The sequence below is a fragment of the Sceloporus occidentalis genome, unplaced genomic scaffold, assembly GCF_023333645.1.
Source record: "Sceloporus occidentalis isolate IW3139 unplaced genomic scaffold, rSceOcc1.0.p SCAF_3, whole genome shotgun sequence".
NCBI lineage: Eukaryota > Metazoa > Chordata > Lepidosauria > Squamata > Phrynosomatidae > Sceloporus > Sceloporus occidentalis.
The window spans coordinates 236,962,409-236,980,236 of record NW_028316983.1 but is presented as its reverse complement, the minus strand read 5'-3'; the positions used below and the strand labels follow the sequence as shown (position 1 = coordinate 236,980,236).

At 44.5% G+C, this 17,828-nt stretch overlaps 1 protein-coding gene across 1 annotated transcript in view; it reads left to right on the top strand.

Annotated features, from left to right (window-relative positions):
* The first annotated feature begins 7,329 nt into the window (after positions 1-7,329).
* The window catches only part of CYRIB (CYFIP related Rac1 interactor B), a 103,656-nt gene continuing 93,157 nt past the window's right edge, over positions 7,330-17,828 (top strand). Inside the window, exon 1 of the mRNA XM_089517967.1 lies at positions 7,330-7,464. The gene's annotated coding sequence lies outside the window, so the exon portion shown is untranslated. The remainder of the gene's footprint in view (positions 7,465-17,828) is intronic.

Genomic DNA, 17,828 nt, shown 5'->3' with positions numbered 1-17,828 from the left:
TCCAACAGATTTGTCCCAGATGTTCTGAGTGTGCGGGGCAGATTATATGGGGAGAGGCGGTCCTCCAAGTACTTTAAGAACCTCTTCCACTTCATCTTCTAAAACTGTGTTCTTCATAAAAAGCTTCTTTGAAAGAATCTGTGGCGCGTTACAGACGGGTCCATGAGGTGCCGTCATCATGAGCGAGGGGCGGCGCTTCCTGACGTGCCTTGCCCCTCGCACGTAACGACTGCGTCAAAATGGCAGTGGCCATTCCACACGGCCACCGCCATTTTGACGTAGCGGACGCTCTGCATCCACATGTCACACGGCGGAAGTGACACTGCAAGTGCGTCCGGGAACCGCGCGGTTTGGATGCTGCAGTTCCCGGACGCAGCAACCAGCAGCGGCGCAAGACTGCCCCTTCTGGGCCGTCTGTAATGCACCTGTGTTCCTTTTATCTCTTCCATATACTACTTCAGTATATAGTGGTCCATCCACATTCACTGGGGTTAGTGTTGAAGGGCCCCTGTGAATGTGGAAAAACCTCTAGGAATCTTCAGGTCCCCTAGTGCAACTCTATGGTAAACATCTGCCAGAGATTGATCGTACAATCATGGTGGAGGACCTACAAATGTCTAGAGAAGTGTTTTCTCTAGGAACTTCCAGCACAACTCTATGGTCAACAGAGTTGCGCTGGAGGACCTAGAAGAGATTCCTAGAAAGAACATTAATCAAAACTGCAAATAATCAAATCTGCAAAAGTCAAAGCCGCAAATATGGAGGTCCAATTGTATTGCTTCCATCTTTTTATTTTGTCCTGATCAGATAATGTATTCCTCTGTTGGTCATGCAACTTCCCTACTCTTGGTTTAAATTTCCTTTTGATTTCGTGAATTTTGCCTCCAGTGCTCACTATGGGGTATAGTGCCTTAGGCTGCTGGGACATGCAGTCCAAAAACATCTAGAGGTTCATGTTTTCCCACCCCAGTCACAGGGGTGTATAACAGTATGATTATGCAGTTCTAGATTCCTGTTGTCAACTTGAGTACATCAGCACAAATATCCATGCTCGATCTCTTCATCTCAGCAGTACTAAGGACATCCACAGCCTCTAACACACACACACACACACATTGTAATTGCTTTGCACACGAAAACCCCAATTTTCCACACGTGGGGTAGTGCAGGAGTTCACAAAGTACAACCCTGGGGCCACACATGATCTTTCAAGTATGTTCCTGTGACCTCCACACCTCCATAATCCTCAGACCAACTTTCTTCCAGCCAAAAAAAGGTGAAGTACTGCTCTCTGAAGCCTCTGAAATAATTTACTTTTAAAATAGGTTTCAAGTTATCCTTGTACTGTTTGAATTTGTTTTTTAATGCTAATTTTTGAAAATCAGATGTGGACTTCTAGCCTCTTTGGAGTTTTTGTTTAATTTTTGGGTAGTCCATGAGGCTCCCAGAGGATTCCAAGCCTCCTGCACCTAGTAGTGTTTTGACTAGGAGTCTGGGAGAACAGGCTCTGAATCCCACTCAGACATGGAAACTCACTGGGTCATCTCTGGGCAAAAGTTACTTTCCACCTGAGCAAAAAGCAATGGCAAAAGTCCTTGGCATCAACCTTAGCAAGAAAAGCCTTGCCATAAGTCAGAATTAACTTAAAGGTATGTAACAAAAGACAATGTCTTCTGTAATCCATTGCCACACACAACACAGTAATACATCACAGCCAATTCTGCTAACACGGCATGCGCAACCTGCTAACAACTGAATGTATATGGCTCCATCCATCCAGCCTATTATTGTATGGATGATCCTAATAAGGTCTTTGTATTCCCTCAGTAATAGCAGTAATAGCAGAGACTGTTTCCAAGTCTCGCCTGAGAAACCCAGCTGTAAATTCTCCAACAATAACAAAAGCCAGCATGCCACAAAGTAATCCTAACAAAAACAATAATATGCAAAGCCTCTTCTTCTCTAGCTTCTTGGGGGGAGGCAAATTTAATCACAAATCTATACATATTTCTACTCACAATTCAGAAAAAAGTTCCATTGAGCTCAGCTGGATTTCTCTCAGTTATATGACCACAAGTTTGTTTGCTTTGTGTACCTGCTGAAAGACAGAAACACTTGGTCTTTATTGCCCTGTGGCAAGAAATTACATTTAAATTGTGATGTGATACATATGTATACGCAAGCTAGGAAGGCTTGTTTTGAGGAGATGGCATGGAAGTGGACCAAGGAAACACAAACCTAGCCACCAGATGAGTAGCGTTTTTCCCAACAGGTGCCACTATTCAAATGTCCCGGCCAGTTCCTGGACCCGAACTGAAGATTTTCCCTCCTCTCTCATCAGTGTTGGCATTGGCATCTCACAATCACTTGTTTTTAAGGTCTGATAAGGCACCCAGATCACATGCTGGGCACTTCATTTGTTTCAAAGCGATGGGCACAGCAGCAAAGGTAGCACTGCTGATGGAAGAGAAGAAAAAAACAACCTCACTGTTTGGGCTAGTAACTGGCCTGGATATTATGGTGGGACCTGTCACAGCAAACGCCAGAGAAAACTCTCAAGTGTAAAAAATGGTGGTGCCTGCTTTGAAAGGTGGTGGGAGCAGTGGAGGCAATATCAGTCACATCAGACCCAGAAAACTACAGAGACAGTCAGGTAATATAAGCAATCTATCCAATATTTCTGCAGAGAAAACACAGGGTGCCTCTGGGGTTGGGGCAGGAGTCAGTTGGACTCTTGGCCCTATTGTGGGCAAGCTCATAGTCAATGCAAGCTGTCTACAGTCAAACCTCTCTTGGTAGCAAGTAGGTAGGACTAACACTCTTGCAAAGCCCAGTAAGGGTATTTTCTTGGTGAGGATGACAGCTCTCTAAGTTTCGAGACCCTTCACCATTTTAGTCACCCTCTGGATGTGGTCCATCTTCTCAACATCCTTTTTGAATTGTGGTGGACACAGTACTCCAGATGAGGCTTGGCCAAAGTGGAATAGAGTGGCACTATTACTTCCCTTGATTTGGAGGAGGTTTGCCATTGCCTTACCCTGAGGCTGAGAGCATGTGACCTACCTAAGATCACCCAGTGGGTTTCACGGCCAAGTGGGGAATCAAACTCTGGTCTCCTAAGTCCTAGTCTAGCACTCAAACCACTATGCCATGCTGGATCTCAGTACAAATTCCTATTATTACAAAGTACCTGTAGCTTCATGCCTCTGAATCCAGGCATATTTGAACAATCTCTTGCCCTTGAAAAAAAAAAGAGAGAGAAGCGAAAACCTGAAGAGTTTCTAGGGCTTTTTTCAGCATTTGTCTGGCTGCTCTAAAGTTAGACCAAGCCATTAGGAGAGCTGATCACAAATTTGACATGTAGCTTGGCCTTCACCCAGATCCTGCACACATAGGGATTGTTCAGCCCCTGGAAGACCACCAAGGCACCGTTGTTGGGTTGCAGTCCATTTCATGGCACACATATAATACACATTGATCCCAAGTCAGTGCAGCTGTTTAACAGGAAGGCACTAGGGGGGGGTTTTGCTTCCAGCTCCTCTGTTCAAAGTCTCATAACCTCAATTTTATTTTTCTCAAATTGCAATTGCCAGCTCTGTGGTTCCCTTGTCCGACAGTGAACATAATAGGTCTGCCATCTGCAGCTTGGCATACAGTGTATTTATTCAAGTGTTTTACAAGTTAGCTCAACACTTGACATTACACTTTTCACTGTATGTGGTCCTTAAGAGCAAGCCTGCTTTTAAAGGCAATGTTGTTTCTGGGTTCTGCTTTCCCACTTCATCCTTAAAGGTAGGAAAGGATTTCTTTTTAAATGCTAGTAGTGGTTTAAAACTGCCATGGTTTAAATCATGGCAGTGCTTGAAAAATTGTTCCTCTGCTTTAAACTGGGGACCAGTCTAATTTTCCCTTCAGTTTCTCAAATCTTGTCTCCAGATGATGCTGAATTGCAATTTCAAGCAGCGCTCACTATGGGCAAGGCTGGTTTGGTCTTGTGTAGATGAACAGCAGGTAGAAATCTGTCAGGTGAAGGCTAGAGGATGATAAGAAAAGTTTCATCTTCTGACTTTTATCTTGCAGCCAGTTGTAAAAAAAAAAAAAAAGTCAGGTCATTTACCAGTTGAGGATGACCCAAAGAAGAGAGACAGTGTGATGTAGTGGTTTGAGAGATGTACAGGATGTGACTGATCCAGGGCTCCATTCACACTACAAAAATACAATGCTATCTTCAACCTCAACTGCCACAGCAAATCCTATCAAATCTTAGAGATCTTTGGCTCCGTGAACTGCAAATCCAAGGATTCCATAGGAAGCATCTGCAGCAGTAAAAGTGGAATTGTGGTGCTATAACTGTATAGTATGAATGGGCCACTGGTTCAAGTTCCAGTGAGCCACTAATCTAACTGGAAAACTGTGGGCCACTCTCATTTTCAGCCAAAGAAAGAAAAGAAGCCTAACCTCCAGAGGAAGGCAACCAAAATGGTGAAAGGTCTGGAAACCAGGCCCTATGAGAAGTGGTTTAGCCTGGGGAAGAGAAGGTTAAGGGGTGACACGATAACCATCTTTTAGTATTTGAAAGGATGTCATATTAAGGATGTAGCAAAGCTTGGGACTGTTTGTTCTTTTAAACTGCAAGCCACTTTTGAGTCCCAAATTTTGGGGAAAGCAAGATATGGCTTTCTGCTGCTCCAGGGACTAGGACATGGTGCAAGGGGTTCAAGCTGCAGGAAAAGAGATCCCACCTAAACAATAGGAAGAACGCTGTCTCAGAGTGTGATGGAGTCTCTTTATTTGGAGGTTTTTAAACAGAGGCTGGATGGCCAACTGTCGGGAGACCTTTGACGGTGATTTCCTGCATGGCAGAGACTAGATGACCCTTAGGGGTCTCTTCCAGCTCTTTAATTCTATACTTCACAGGTATGGATTGAATAGGATTTTGCCTCAGACTACAAAGTTATCAAAAGGGTCCAATTCCACAGCGAAGTAGTTTCGTTTCTTTGAGGCCACAACTGACAGAATAATTTTGTGCATTCAAACAAACATCCTTAGAAGTCCATCCTCAGAATGACAACTTTTCCATGTTTTCAAAACATGCCACCCACGGTGGCCTACAGACAATTTTTAAAACTCGACAGCTAAAATTATATCATACAAATGTTAAAGAAACAATTAAATAATTCTATTAAAAATGCAACATTGGAACAGTTTAAAGCATATTTAAAACATAAGGATAAAATGACATCAAAAGACCCTTCTGCCACATGAGTTGAGAGCCAGTTAATTTCATATCCACAGCATGAATTACACTTTTTATCTTACATTCAATGAGTTCATCCAACTGAATTCACTGAATGGAATTACTGTACGTACATACATACATACAGGTGTGTGTGTGTATATATATATATATATATTGTTACAGCTGCAGTGGGTGCTCCACATTTGCTGGGGTTAGAGGTACAGGACCTCCATGAAAAACCTGAGAGAACACCTTTTTGGGAAACTCTGGGTCCTCCAGAGCAACACTGTGATCAACATCTGCTAGAGGTTGACCATAGAATTGTGCTGGAGGACCTACAAATGCCTAGAGAAGTGTTCTCTTCAGGAATCTCTAAGTCCTCCGGCCCAGCATCTAGTGGACATGGACCGCTGGCTCTCCTCAAGGTTCAAAGCAAAGTACAGCAGGTCCTCCCCTTACGTGGGGGATCTGTTCCAGATCCTCCCACATATCCTCACGCCCCATTGAAAACAATGGGACATCTGCTCGCGGCTCAGGGTGGCCATTGGATCTCTGCAAGCCACTGGCTACAAGCACAAACGCCATTACTTTCATGGCAGTGTGGCTTCTGTGTAAGCTGGAAGTCGCATATAGTGTGACTGTGTATGGTGCGGGCGCACAGTATAACATAAATTAAAACAAGTTAAGTCATTTAAACACATAGGTTAAAACACTGACATATAGGGCTTCTATTCTGGAATTACTAATTACTAATTCTGGGAGAGAAGAAGTGCTGGACCTGATCCCCTCCCTCCCCCCCCCCCCCCATTCCCTTCTCCTTTTGTGTTGTGTCTTTTTAGATTGTAATCCTGAGGGCAGGGAACCGTCTATTATCCCCTCTGTTGTAAACCGCTCGGATTCCCAGTGATTGGGCAGCATATAAATAAATCCTATTATTATTATTATTATTACTACTACTACTACTACTACTACTCTCCAGCATTTTACAAAGGAAGATTGGGACAGGTCCAAAAACACACTGCAGAAATAATCCAGGGTGAGACCGGCTAAGATGGCAGCGGTTTGATTTTGCCTGAGCCTACTGGGAGGGAAGGCAAGATTCCACCCGCTCCTCTTCATAGAATCGTCATCGAATTATAGAGTTGGAAGAGACCCTAAAGGTCACCCAGTCCATCCCCATTCTGCCATGCAGGAACTCTCAATCAAAGCATCCTTGACAGATGGCCATCCAGCCTCTGTTTGAAGACATCCAACGAAGGAGACTCCACTCCACTCTGAGGGAGTGTGTTCCACTGTTGAACAGCCCCTACTGTCAGGAAGTTCCTCCTAATGTTGAGGTGGAATCCATTGTTCCAGGTCCTAGTCTCTGGAGCAGCAGAAAACAAGCTTGCTCCCCCCTCAATATGACATGCCTTCAAATAGTTAAACAAGGCTTCCCTCTCCTAAGTTAACTGCCCTGGCTCAATGTGATGGCATTCTGGGATGTGTAATTTTGTGAGACATTCCTCCTTTTCTGTCAGAGAGATCGGGCGCCACAACACACTATAAATCCCAGGATTCCATAGGATGTGGTCTTGGCAGTTAAAGTGGTATCACACTGGATTAATTCTTCAGTGCCGTTGCAGCCTGAACGGAAACCACTCTTGCACTCTGAACTCAGTTTGCAGCAAGTGACAGAAGCTGAGGACAAAGGGAGGAGGAGGAGGAGGAGGAGAAAGAAACCAGGACATTTTAAAGTCAGCTGAAACTGTGGGATTGGAGAGGACTAATCAAACCAGGTAGAGCGGTCTCACACTGGATTACTTCTGCAGTGTGTTTTTGGACCTGTCCACACTGCAGAAATAACCCACTTTCACTGCCAACTGGTAGGCATGGCAGTGGGTGGCAGCACAACTCTGGGGCCCCAGCCATCAACCCTTCCCAGAATTGCATTGAAGCAGGGCACTTCAAGCGGGATCAACCTGGATTATCCCTCCAGTGCGGAAGCAGGCAGCTCAGCTGCTTCCTCCTCCTCCTCTTTTGCAAACCTGGATCTGTGACGTATGGACTGAGCAACCCGGAAGCCTGGCTGCTTTGGCAAGAGGCTGCAGGGCTCTGCTTCTATTGCTTCTCCATCGTCAGCATCCTCTTCTTCTTCCCATTTGGCTCCTGGATCGCTTGCATCTCTGCAGCTGGACCTCCGATGCTCCCGCCTGGCTCCCATCCCTGGCTCTCATCAGCTAAAGGCAAGCCTCAGTCCTTTGGAGGGGGAGGGAAGCAGTCAAGATCCCCTTTGCATTGCAAGGGCTGGGCTGAGCTTGCCAACCTGGCTTGGGTGCCATTGGGAAGGCATGGCTCTTGAGCATGCATCTCTCTCTCTCTTTTTTGGGTTGGAAGAAAGGCAGCAATACTCCCATTTTGGGGGGGGGGGGGCATTTTTGGTACCCAGCTCCAAAATAGTGACAGTGGCACGGCACTACCTTCCCCAGGAAAAGGTGCAAAGCTGGTGTGTGTGTGTGTGTGTGTGTGTGTGTGTGAGAGAGAGATGCATCTTATACCCCCCCTTAAAACAATCTCTCCCAGGGACCTGATCCCCTAGGAATAGTATAATAATACTAATAATAAAATAATAATAATAAATTTGTTCAGAGGGGACTTACGCAGAGGCTGAGAGTGTGGCTTGTCCAAAGGAAAAGGCGGAATATAAATAAATGATGATAATAATAATAATAATAATAATAATGTTTATTTGTATCCCGCCTCTTCCAGTGGATCGAGGTGGCTTTCGTACGTAAAATCTATAACGTAATATTGATAAAATCACAAATAAAATCACAAATAACATGCCCCTTCTCCCAACCAATCCAAGAATTAAATATACAATTTAACATAACCAGAAGATGAAAAATGGCATGGCTGGGGGGCGGGGGGGGGGGTGTGCTGACTGCGCCAGGTGACACCACTGCTCCTCAAAGGCCTATTTTTTGGGCAGTGGCATTCCTCTCGCTTTCAAAGGTGGTGGCAGTGGGGTCAGGGGCTCAGTGGGAAGAGAAAGGAGAGGTTCCCCCTAATTTTTTTAAATTTCAAAATTTAAATTTTTTAAAAAAGTATTTTTGAAAATTTTGACTTTTTTTAAAGAAGAACTTTTTCAATTTTCTTTAAATTTCCCATTTTAACCACGTCTCCACTACGACTACGTAAACACATTTGAGTTGTGCGTTGTGGAACACACTCCCTTGGAGTGTGGTGGAGTTTCCCTCCTTGGAGGTCGGTGTCTCAGGGTTGTGTCTTCTTGCTGGGTGCCTTCAGGTCATTTCTGACTTATGGTGGCCCATAGGGTTTTCTTGGCAAGTTTTTTTCAGAGGGCACTTGCCATCCCCTGAGGCTGAGAGAATGTGACTTGCCCCAGATCACTCAGTGGGTTTTTATGCTCGAGTGGGAATCGAACTCTGATCTCAAGTCATAGTCCAAAACTCAAACCATTATACCGTGCTGGTTCTCATATGGTTACTCCAAGGAGGACCTATAACAAGTTTTTGGGGGGCAGAATTTGTTCAGAGGGGGTTTATCCATGCATTCCTCAGAGGCATGGTGATTTGCCCAAGGGCACGCAGTGGGTTTTCATGCTGGGCAAGGCTTCAAACCTAATGTAACACTCATACCACTATACTACACTGGCTCTCTGTGGCTGCATTTACACTGTAGAAATGATGCAGTCTGACACCACTTGAACTACTATAACTTCATCCTATAGAATCCTGAGATTTGTAGTTTTGTGAGGCACCAGTACTCTTTGGTAGAGGAGGCTTGTTGTCGTTGTGTGTCTTCAAGTCATTTCCAACTTATGGCGACCCAAAGGCGACCCGATTGTGGGGGTTTCTTGGCAGAATTGTTCAGAATGGGTTTGCCTTTGCCTTCCCCTGAAGCTGAGAGCATGTGACTTGCCGGAGGTCACCCTGTGGGTTTCATGCCTGAGCCAGGAATTGAATCCTGATCTCCAGTGCTGTTATGGAATGCTCTAACCACTGTGCCACACTACAGATCTTATAAAACTACAATTCCTTGGATTCCATAGACTAGAATAGTGGCACTTAAAGTAGTGTTAAACTGCATTATTTCTGCAATTCTACAGAAGCAACCTCATCTCAGTTCACTCTTCTTTTCACTTCTCATCACCAAGTGATATTGCTCTTTAAAAAAAACTTGTTATTCCAATTCTTCATACATTAAGTCCAAAATCCACAAGACAGCGATACTTTTATGGGGCCAGCCAAAATGCCCAAAAAAATACATGTTGCAAGCTTTCAAAGCTCCATCGGTTTCTTCGTCAGGAAGAGGTGTTAAAAAGCAAGAAAGGAAGAAAAAAAATATGATGATGTTGCAATGGTTCTCAAACTTTGATCCTCCAGATGTTTTGGATTTCTGCTCCCAGAATTCCTGCCTCTTAGCCAGTCTGGCTGAGACTTTTGCGAACTGAAATCCAAAACACCTGGAGGACCAAAGTGTGGGTACCACTGTGTTAGAGTCACAGCAGTTTGTCAAGATGTTGTTGGGAAGGTTTCCCTCCGACCAAATAAACTGAAAACAATTCCAGGAGGATTTGGGATTTGTTGCATTGCTTGCTTGTTGGATTGTGTTGTCTGCTAATGTGGCAGGGAGAAGGAAAGGAAATAGGCTGCAGATGCAATTGCACATAGTGTGTAGGGTGTGTGTATTAGTTTCTATGCCTGTCCTTTCGTTAGCAAGGTTGTCTTAACAGAAACCTTTTGTGACCAAGCTTGGGAAGCATCATGGAAGAAAGGCATGAAGTTGCCCAGTGTGGGGGACTGACATTGATTATTTTCCTATTTGAAAGAACTGGCACTAAATTTTTGTCCATTGGGTACAATTATTGCCTCCCCCCCCCCCCTGGAAAATCATCAGGGAACAGTCTGGGGCGACTATTTTGAATAGCACCAATGTAGAGGACAGAGCAGTCAGAACGTTGTTATTGTTTATAACATTTATTTCTACCTATCTTTCCCCCTGCCTTCAGAGCTCAAAACAAACATAGTTAAAAAATTCACCTGACATAAAAGTTATTGTTAAACTATTACTACATTTAAATTCAAAACATAACCATTAAAAAGAAAATGACAAATGATGCACAAGATGCAAAGCCCATACCCCTTGTCCAGTTGGTCTTCAAAGGTCTTGTAGCTGCTGCTGCTGTTGCTGCTGTGTGCCTTCAAGTAATTTCCAACTTATGGTAACCCTAAGGCAAACCTATCAAGGGGGTTTCTTGGCAAGATTTATTCAGAGGAGATTTGTCATTGCCATCCTGTGAGGCTGAGATTGTGTGACTTGCCCAAGGTCACCCAATGGGTTTTATGTCTGAGCTGGGAATTGACCCTGGTTTCCAGAGTCGTAGTCCAAAGCTCAAACCACAAGCTGACTCAGGGCACCTGAAACAAAAATGTCTTCAACTGCCTGCAGAAAGATAACAAGGAGAGTGCAAGCCTAACCTATCTGAGATGGGAGCTCCAAGAAGGCCCTCTTCCTTTTCCTATCAGAGGTATCAAGGAGAATGATGGATCAGAGACAAGGGACTTGTTGGACAATCTCAAGACACAGCCAGGACCATATGGAGGAAAACAGTCCTCCAGATAACCTGGACCTGAGCTGTAAAGGACTTTATAGGTCACAACCAGTACTTTGAATTTGTGTCCAGAAATGGACCAGCACTCAGTGGATCTGTTGCAACAAGGGAGTCCCATACTTTGTTTAGACAAAAAACTTCATTACCGCCTTTAAATAAGAACACCCAGGTATAGGAGATTATCGCACTGCGTTCTGAGAACGTTCCGTATCATCACGTGATGAGAACGTTCCTGGAACAGATATTACTGCATTAGTAAACTAGAACATGATCAGAACGTGATCAGAACTGCATTTTACCGCACAGCGATTCCTGAAACCGTTCCGAGAACATATTCCACCAAGGCCGCCTCCGTCTCCTGATTGGCTGAAAGAATGACAGGCAGAGAGGCAGGGAAGCAGGCAGGCGAGCGACTGCAGTGAGGGAAGGGGTGTGTGTGTGAGAGAGAGGGGGGAAAGGAGGAGGGAGGGAAGGGAGGGAAGAAGGAGGGATCGGGAGGAAGGCAGGGAGAAAGAGAAATGGGGAGAGATGAGCCTTGCAAGTTACATCCCAAACCTCCTTTGCAAGGCTGGGAAGAAGGAGGAGCTCCATGCAGGTCTCTTCAAGCCGAAGGAAAGCAAGTTGCCAGGAAGGGGACTGGGCCAAGGGCAGAGCCCCGGCAGCCATAGCAGCTCTTTAAACCGGTTAGAAAAGAAGAGTCCTCTGCTGTCATCCCAATTCCCCATTTTGGCTGCTTGTCAGCCTTTTGCCTCCTGTGTGTGTGCGCATGTAATGTGTGCCTTCATAGAATCATAGAATCATAGAGTTGGAAGAGACCACAAGGGCCATCCAGTCCAACCCCATTCTGCCATGCAGGAAATCACAATCAAAGCATCCCCAACAGATGGTCATCCAGCCTCTGCTTAAAGACCTTCAAGGAAGGAGACTCCACTACACTCTGAGGAAAGAGTGTGTTCCACTGTCGAACAGCCCTTACTCTCAGGAAGTTCCTCCTAATATTGAAGTGGTATCTCTTTTCCTGGAGCTTGCATCCATTGCTCCGGGTCCTAGTCTCTGGAGCAGCAGAAAACAAGCTTGCTCCCTCATCAATGTGACATCCCTTCAAATATTTAAACAGGGCTATCATATCACCTCTTAATCTTCTCTTCTCCAGGCTAAACATCCCCAGCTCCCTAAGTCGTTTCTTGTAGGGCATGGTTTCCAGACCTTTCACCATTTTAGTCGCCCTCCTTTGGACACGCTCCTTTTTGAATTGTGGTGCCCAGAACTGGACACAATATTCCAGGTGGGGCCTGTGAGCTTCCCTCCCCGCTTTAATTCTTGTCTGGCTCTTTGCTATGGAATTCTGGGAGTTGTTTGCTTGCTTTTGTGTGTTGCTCCAAACAGAGGAGCTTTTGTGGGTTCCTTCCTGGAGGGAAGGAGGAGAAGGTCCTGGGCATCCCTGCCATCCTTGCCTCCTGCAGGCTGCCAGCACAGGAGCCCCACTGGATATGAGACTAGAGGCCCCCGCAGAAGCAGCCAGACCCTCTCCCTCTTGCTCTCTGCTCTGGCCCCCCTGTTTCCCTCTCTCTTTCTCTCTCTTTCCCTTCTTTCCTCTTCTCTCACTTGTCCCAACTTTCCTCCCTTCCCTCCCTCCTTCTTTCCCCCCTCACACACACACACCTTCCCTCACTGCAGTCGCTCGCCTGCCTGCCTCCCTCCCTGCCTGTCATTCTTTCAGCCAATCAGGAGACGGAGGAATGAGAGAACGGATTTGAGAACAGATAAGAATACCGCACACACCTCTGTTGGAACGTTCTCATCATGTTTCAGCTCTCTGGGAACACATTCATATCTGTACCCTCCTGGAACACATTTGGAACACATTTAAACGTTCTGAGAACCCGATTGGAACACATACGTGCGGTATACTCAAATGCGTTCCGTTCTCATCACGTGATGAGAACGTTCTCAGAACGCAGTGCGATAATCTCCATAGTTAAGTCTCATAACATGGAAATATCTCTGTCCTTGCTTTCTTTAAAGAAAGAGAAACTACTATAAATTAATGTGGGTGAAATGTTGGGTAGTCCAGATAATCAACCCTTTATGTCTAAATCTTGGAGGTTTCCTACAAACTTCAAGTACCGATCTGAGAAGTAACCCTGCTTAAAAGTCTTGCAAGATGGCTCAGGCAGAGCCTTGTGAAGGTTTCAGTTACTGTCATATTTCTGCATTTGGAGATAGTACTTTCTCAGCAGTAAGATGATGATGTTGCTCTTCTTCTGTTAAGGTTTGTTGTCAGTTTCATCCATACCAGATACTCTAACTGCAAAGGCACTGCAAAATGTAGTCCTTTCGAGAAAAATGTAGGACATGACCAAAGAAAAGCTAGAAGCACTCATAAAAAATATAAATGAATGCTTCTTAGTCATGCTCAAAATGGAAGATTTTTTGGAATTCCTCCTGGACAGAAGACTGAAATGTAGGACATGTCCTGGAAAAGGAGGACATCCATATCCCCTTGCACAAAATTTAAGATTAGCAACTGAGGCCATGTTCTGTTTTGATGGTGAGATCTGTCACCATTAAATTAGAGAGGGTCAGAGACTTTTCTTTGGTGGCCCTGTATTTTTGTGACAGTTTGCCTGGAGAAATGCATTTCTCTGTTTTTTAAAAAAGGAGAGCTATAAAAACTTGTGGTTGTTGTTGTTGTTTTGGTTATATGCCTTCAACTCCGGCGTCTCCTCTGGATCATTTATGGCTGTTTTTGGATGATGGCTCTGAAACCCCCTATGTACTGCAAAGAAACATCTTTTAAAAACTGTCTGATGAGTCAAACCACTGGTCTACCTATGGTTTCAGATAGGAATCTTCCCTGGCCCTACTTGGAGATCCCTGGTATTCCCTGGTGATCTCCCATTCATATCCCAAACAGGCTCAACCGTTCCTAGCTTCTGAAATCAGATGAGATTGGGATGTCCAGGATGGTATGGCAGTTCCAACATTGGACAAATGTGCATGTTCACACCTGCTAGTTTGGTTTTCCCCCTGCTGGTGGTTTCATGACGAATTAGAAAAACAGGAACTACCTTATTCCTCCCTGCTATTTCCTGATGGTTTCCTTACCTGAGCCTAAACTGCTTAGCTTCTGAAATTAGACAAAACTGGGTGTGTTTGGGGTGTCATAGTTGCATAAACTGGGGGTGTGTTTTTATATCCCTGTTCAGCACTGCCAGGCTTGCCCATGATAACAGGAGCAGGCAGCTTCTTCAGTGGTATCCCTGAACTTACCTGTTACTTGCCACATTATAGTGGGCCCTTGGTATCTACTGTGATTTGGTTTCAGGACGTCCTGTGGATACCAAAATCTGTGGATGCTCACATCCCATTATATAAAATGTCATCCGTTATATAAACTGGCAATATTGAGGTATGCTTTTTGGAAATATTTTGGGGTGTGAATATTTTTGAATCCGTGAAAGCAGAATCCATGCATACAGAAGGCCAACTGTACTTTCATTGTATACATGAACCAGGGCTGGCCCTACTGTCAGTCATACTGAAACAGCTGTCCCATGAATGGACTACAGATTCTTAGCTATTTACAGCTGGCCCTTTATATCCATGGATTCTTTATCCACAAATTCAACCATCCACGGCCTAAAATGTTTTTAAAAGATATACAGTGGGTCCTTGTTATCCACTGGGATTTGGTTCCAGGACCCCCTGTGGATAACAAAATCCGTGAATGATCAAGTCCCATTAAATGCAGTGGCATAGCAAAATGGTGTCCCTATATAAAATGGCAAAATCAAGGTTTGCTATTTGGAATTTATACTTTTAAAAAATATTTTCAAGTCATGGATGCTTGAATCCATGGATGAAAAATCCGTGGATAAGGAGGGTCAGCTGTACGTTCCAAAAAGCAAACCTTGATTTTTTAAAAAAATTTTATTGAAATATAGAAAAGTACAAATATTAGCCTGGTCAGCTTTCACATTCATGATAATAACAACAAACCTTGATTTTGCCATTTTATATAAGGGACACCAATTTACTGTGCCATTGTATTTAATGGGACTTGAGCATCCATGGATGTTGGTATCCACAGAGGGTCCTGGAACCAAACCTCAGAGGATTTCAAGGGTCCACTGTATTTGTTATGATTGTGTTGGTATTTTCAGGGAGACTGAGAACCATTCATGAGATTTTCTGCATGCATATGTTAAACAAATTGGCCTGGTTTAGGGTATGATTCAACTTCCCATGAGTGGGGCACACACCCTACCATGAGGAATAACTCCCAAGTTACTACACTACATTTGGTTGTACATAACTCTTTCACAGGGTTGCAGCCCATACATTTTGCTCTCTGGTTGTGTGTGTTCTCCGAAGCTGGTTGTAATCATCTGAGCATTCGTAGCTGCCACATGCCAGGCCACTTAACTGTAGACTGAGCTGGTTAGATTTCCTTCAAATAAAAGGAGATTATCCCCTTATGTCAGAGCAGATGCTGGACCCAAGACTTTCCGGCCTTGTCGGCTGGCTTATCTCAATTCTACATCTGTTATGGACTAAAACATCTTGTGGTTTTCATTCTCTGCTGAGCTTGAAAGGGGCTTGCTTAAAGTAGGACACTGGCTTTGGCTTCAGGGCTTCTGAGAATCCCAGAATCCCAGGCTGCTGCCACACTGCAGAAATAATGCAATTTGATACCCCTTTAACTGCCATGACTCAATGCTATGCAACTCTGGGATATGTGATTTTGTGAGATATTTCAGCTTCTCTGTCAGAGAGCTCTGGTGCCATAACAAACTACAAATCCCAGAATACCACAGCATTAAGTTACAGCAGGTAAAGTCAGACATCAGAAGGGCTACCAGACCCAGAAAAACCCATAGGAGTGAAGACAACCACTCACCCAAAGGGAAGGTATTTTTACCACACATCAAAGGAGGCACAGACAGAATAGGGAAACTAGTGAGGAAACACAACCTCCAAATGGTTTACAAACCGACCAAGAAAATCCAGCAAATGCTGCCCTTAGCGAAGTACAAAAGAGACCCTTTCACAGCTGCGGGAGTTTACTGAGTACAGTGCGGTTGTGGACAAGTCTAAATAGAGACCACCAAACGCAGTGTTTGAACACGAATCAAGGAACACAAGAGACAATGCAGACTGGGTCAGACAGAAAAATCAGCAGTAGCAGAACACATTATAAACCATTTGGGCATAAAATGCTGTTTGAAAACACTGACATTCTGGACCATGCCAACACTTATCAGGTCAGAATGCACAAGGAAGCCATTGAAATCCACAAACACTTGGACAACTTTAACAGGAAAGAAGAAACCCTTAAAGTAAACATAGGCGGGATACAAACCGCTGCTTTGCGGCGCCTCCCCGCGGGAGTCGCAGCAGCCAAACCGCGCGGCTCCCGCGCGGAGCAAAAAAGAAGCTCCATTTCGGAGCTTCTTCTTGCGGCGCACTGATGACGCTGGCGCATTCGCGACGTCATAGGCGCCGCGACATGTCTGGACGCTATGCGTCCAGTACGTAAAGATGGCGGCGCCCATGTGGAAGGGGCGCCGCCATCTTGTACGTATAGGATACGTACTAGGGTTAGGGGGTTGCGGAAGCACCGCCCCTTCCTAACCCTAGTACGTATCCTATACGTACTATATGGCGGTTTATATCCCGCCAAAGTTTGGCTACCTGTCCTGAAAAACACCAAAATCAAGACCGAGCAAGTGTAAATGAAAACCACCCAGGGTCAGGGGTTTTCCCAGCAGACAATGATCACTAATTAAACAGACACCCGAAGGCCTTGCCATTCAACAACAGACCAACACAGAGCTTAACATGTAAATCACTCCCTCTCAACCAAGGGTCACACAGTATATAATAATAATAATAATAGGATTTATTTATATGCCGCCCAGTCACTGGGAATCTGGGTGGCTTACTACAGAGGGGATAACAGACGGTTCCTTGCCCTCAGGTTTACAATCTCGCTCCTGTGCCAGCATTCTCTGAAGGTGTGAGCCACAGCTGCTGGCAAAATAAACTCTTCCAGGATACGGTCACATAGCCCCCAAACCCCACAAAAAATATAGTGCCAAACTGCTTTATTTCTGCAGTGCGGCAACAGCCTTACAGATGGAAGGGATCACAAGGGCTATCTAGACCAGCTAAAGCACCCCGTGAAAGATCTCCATTCAACCTCTGTTTAAAGGTGGAGAGTCCACCACCATCCAAGGCAGTCTATTCCACTGTCAAACAGCTCCTAGAGTAAAAATAGTTCTTCCTAATATTTTGGTGGAATCCCTTTTCTTGTAATTTAAGCTGGCCTCTTTATGTTGAAGTTGCTGCTGTTAAGGCAGCTTTGACTTAGAGCAACCCTGTGAATGGTTGACCTCCAAGATACTCTATTATTAACAGCCTTGCTAAGGTCCTGCAAACTTAGGGCTGTGCTTTGGTTGAGTCAGATCACTTGCAATACAGTCTTTCTTCTTTTTTTCCTACTGCCTTCCACTTTACCTAGCATTATCATCTTTTTTAATGAGACATGTCTTATGAGATGTCCAAATTATGATAGCAATAGTTTGCCATTGTAGCTTCTAGTGAGATCTCAGTCTTCATTTGCTGGGCCCATTTATTTGTCTTTTTTGGCAATCAGTAGTGTCTATAGAACCGTCTTCCAGCAACACATTTCAGAGGAGTTGACTTCCTATCAGCTTTCTTTAATGTCCAACTCTCACACATAATACATAGAAACAGGAAATACTATGGCCTGGATGAGCCTGACTTTGGCCCCATACAGATAGGCCAAAATAAAGCTGCTTCGAGTCACTTTGGAAGTACGCTTTTTTTTTAATTAGTTAAAACACTTAAAATAAAACATACATATATAAAAGGAAAAAACAATATGTACAATATGAAAACTTAATCCCTCCCCCTGCCCAATCCTTACTTCCTCAGCTATTTCAT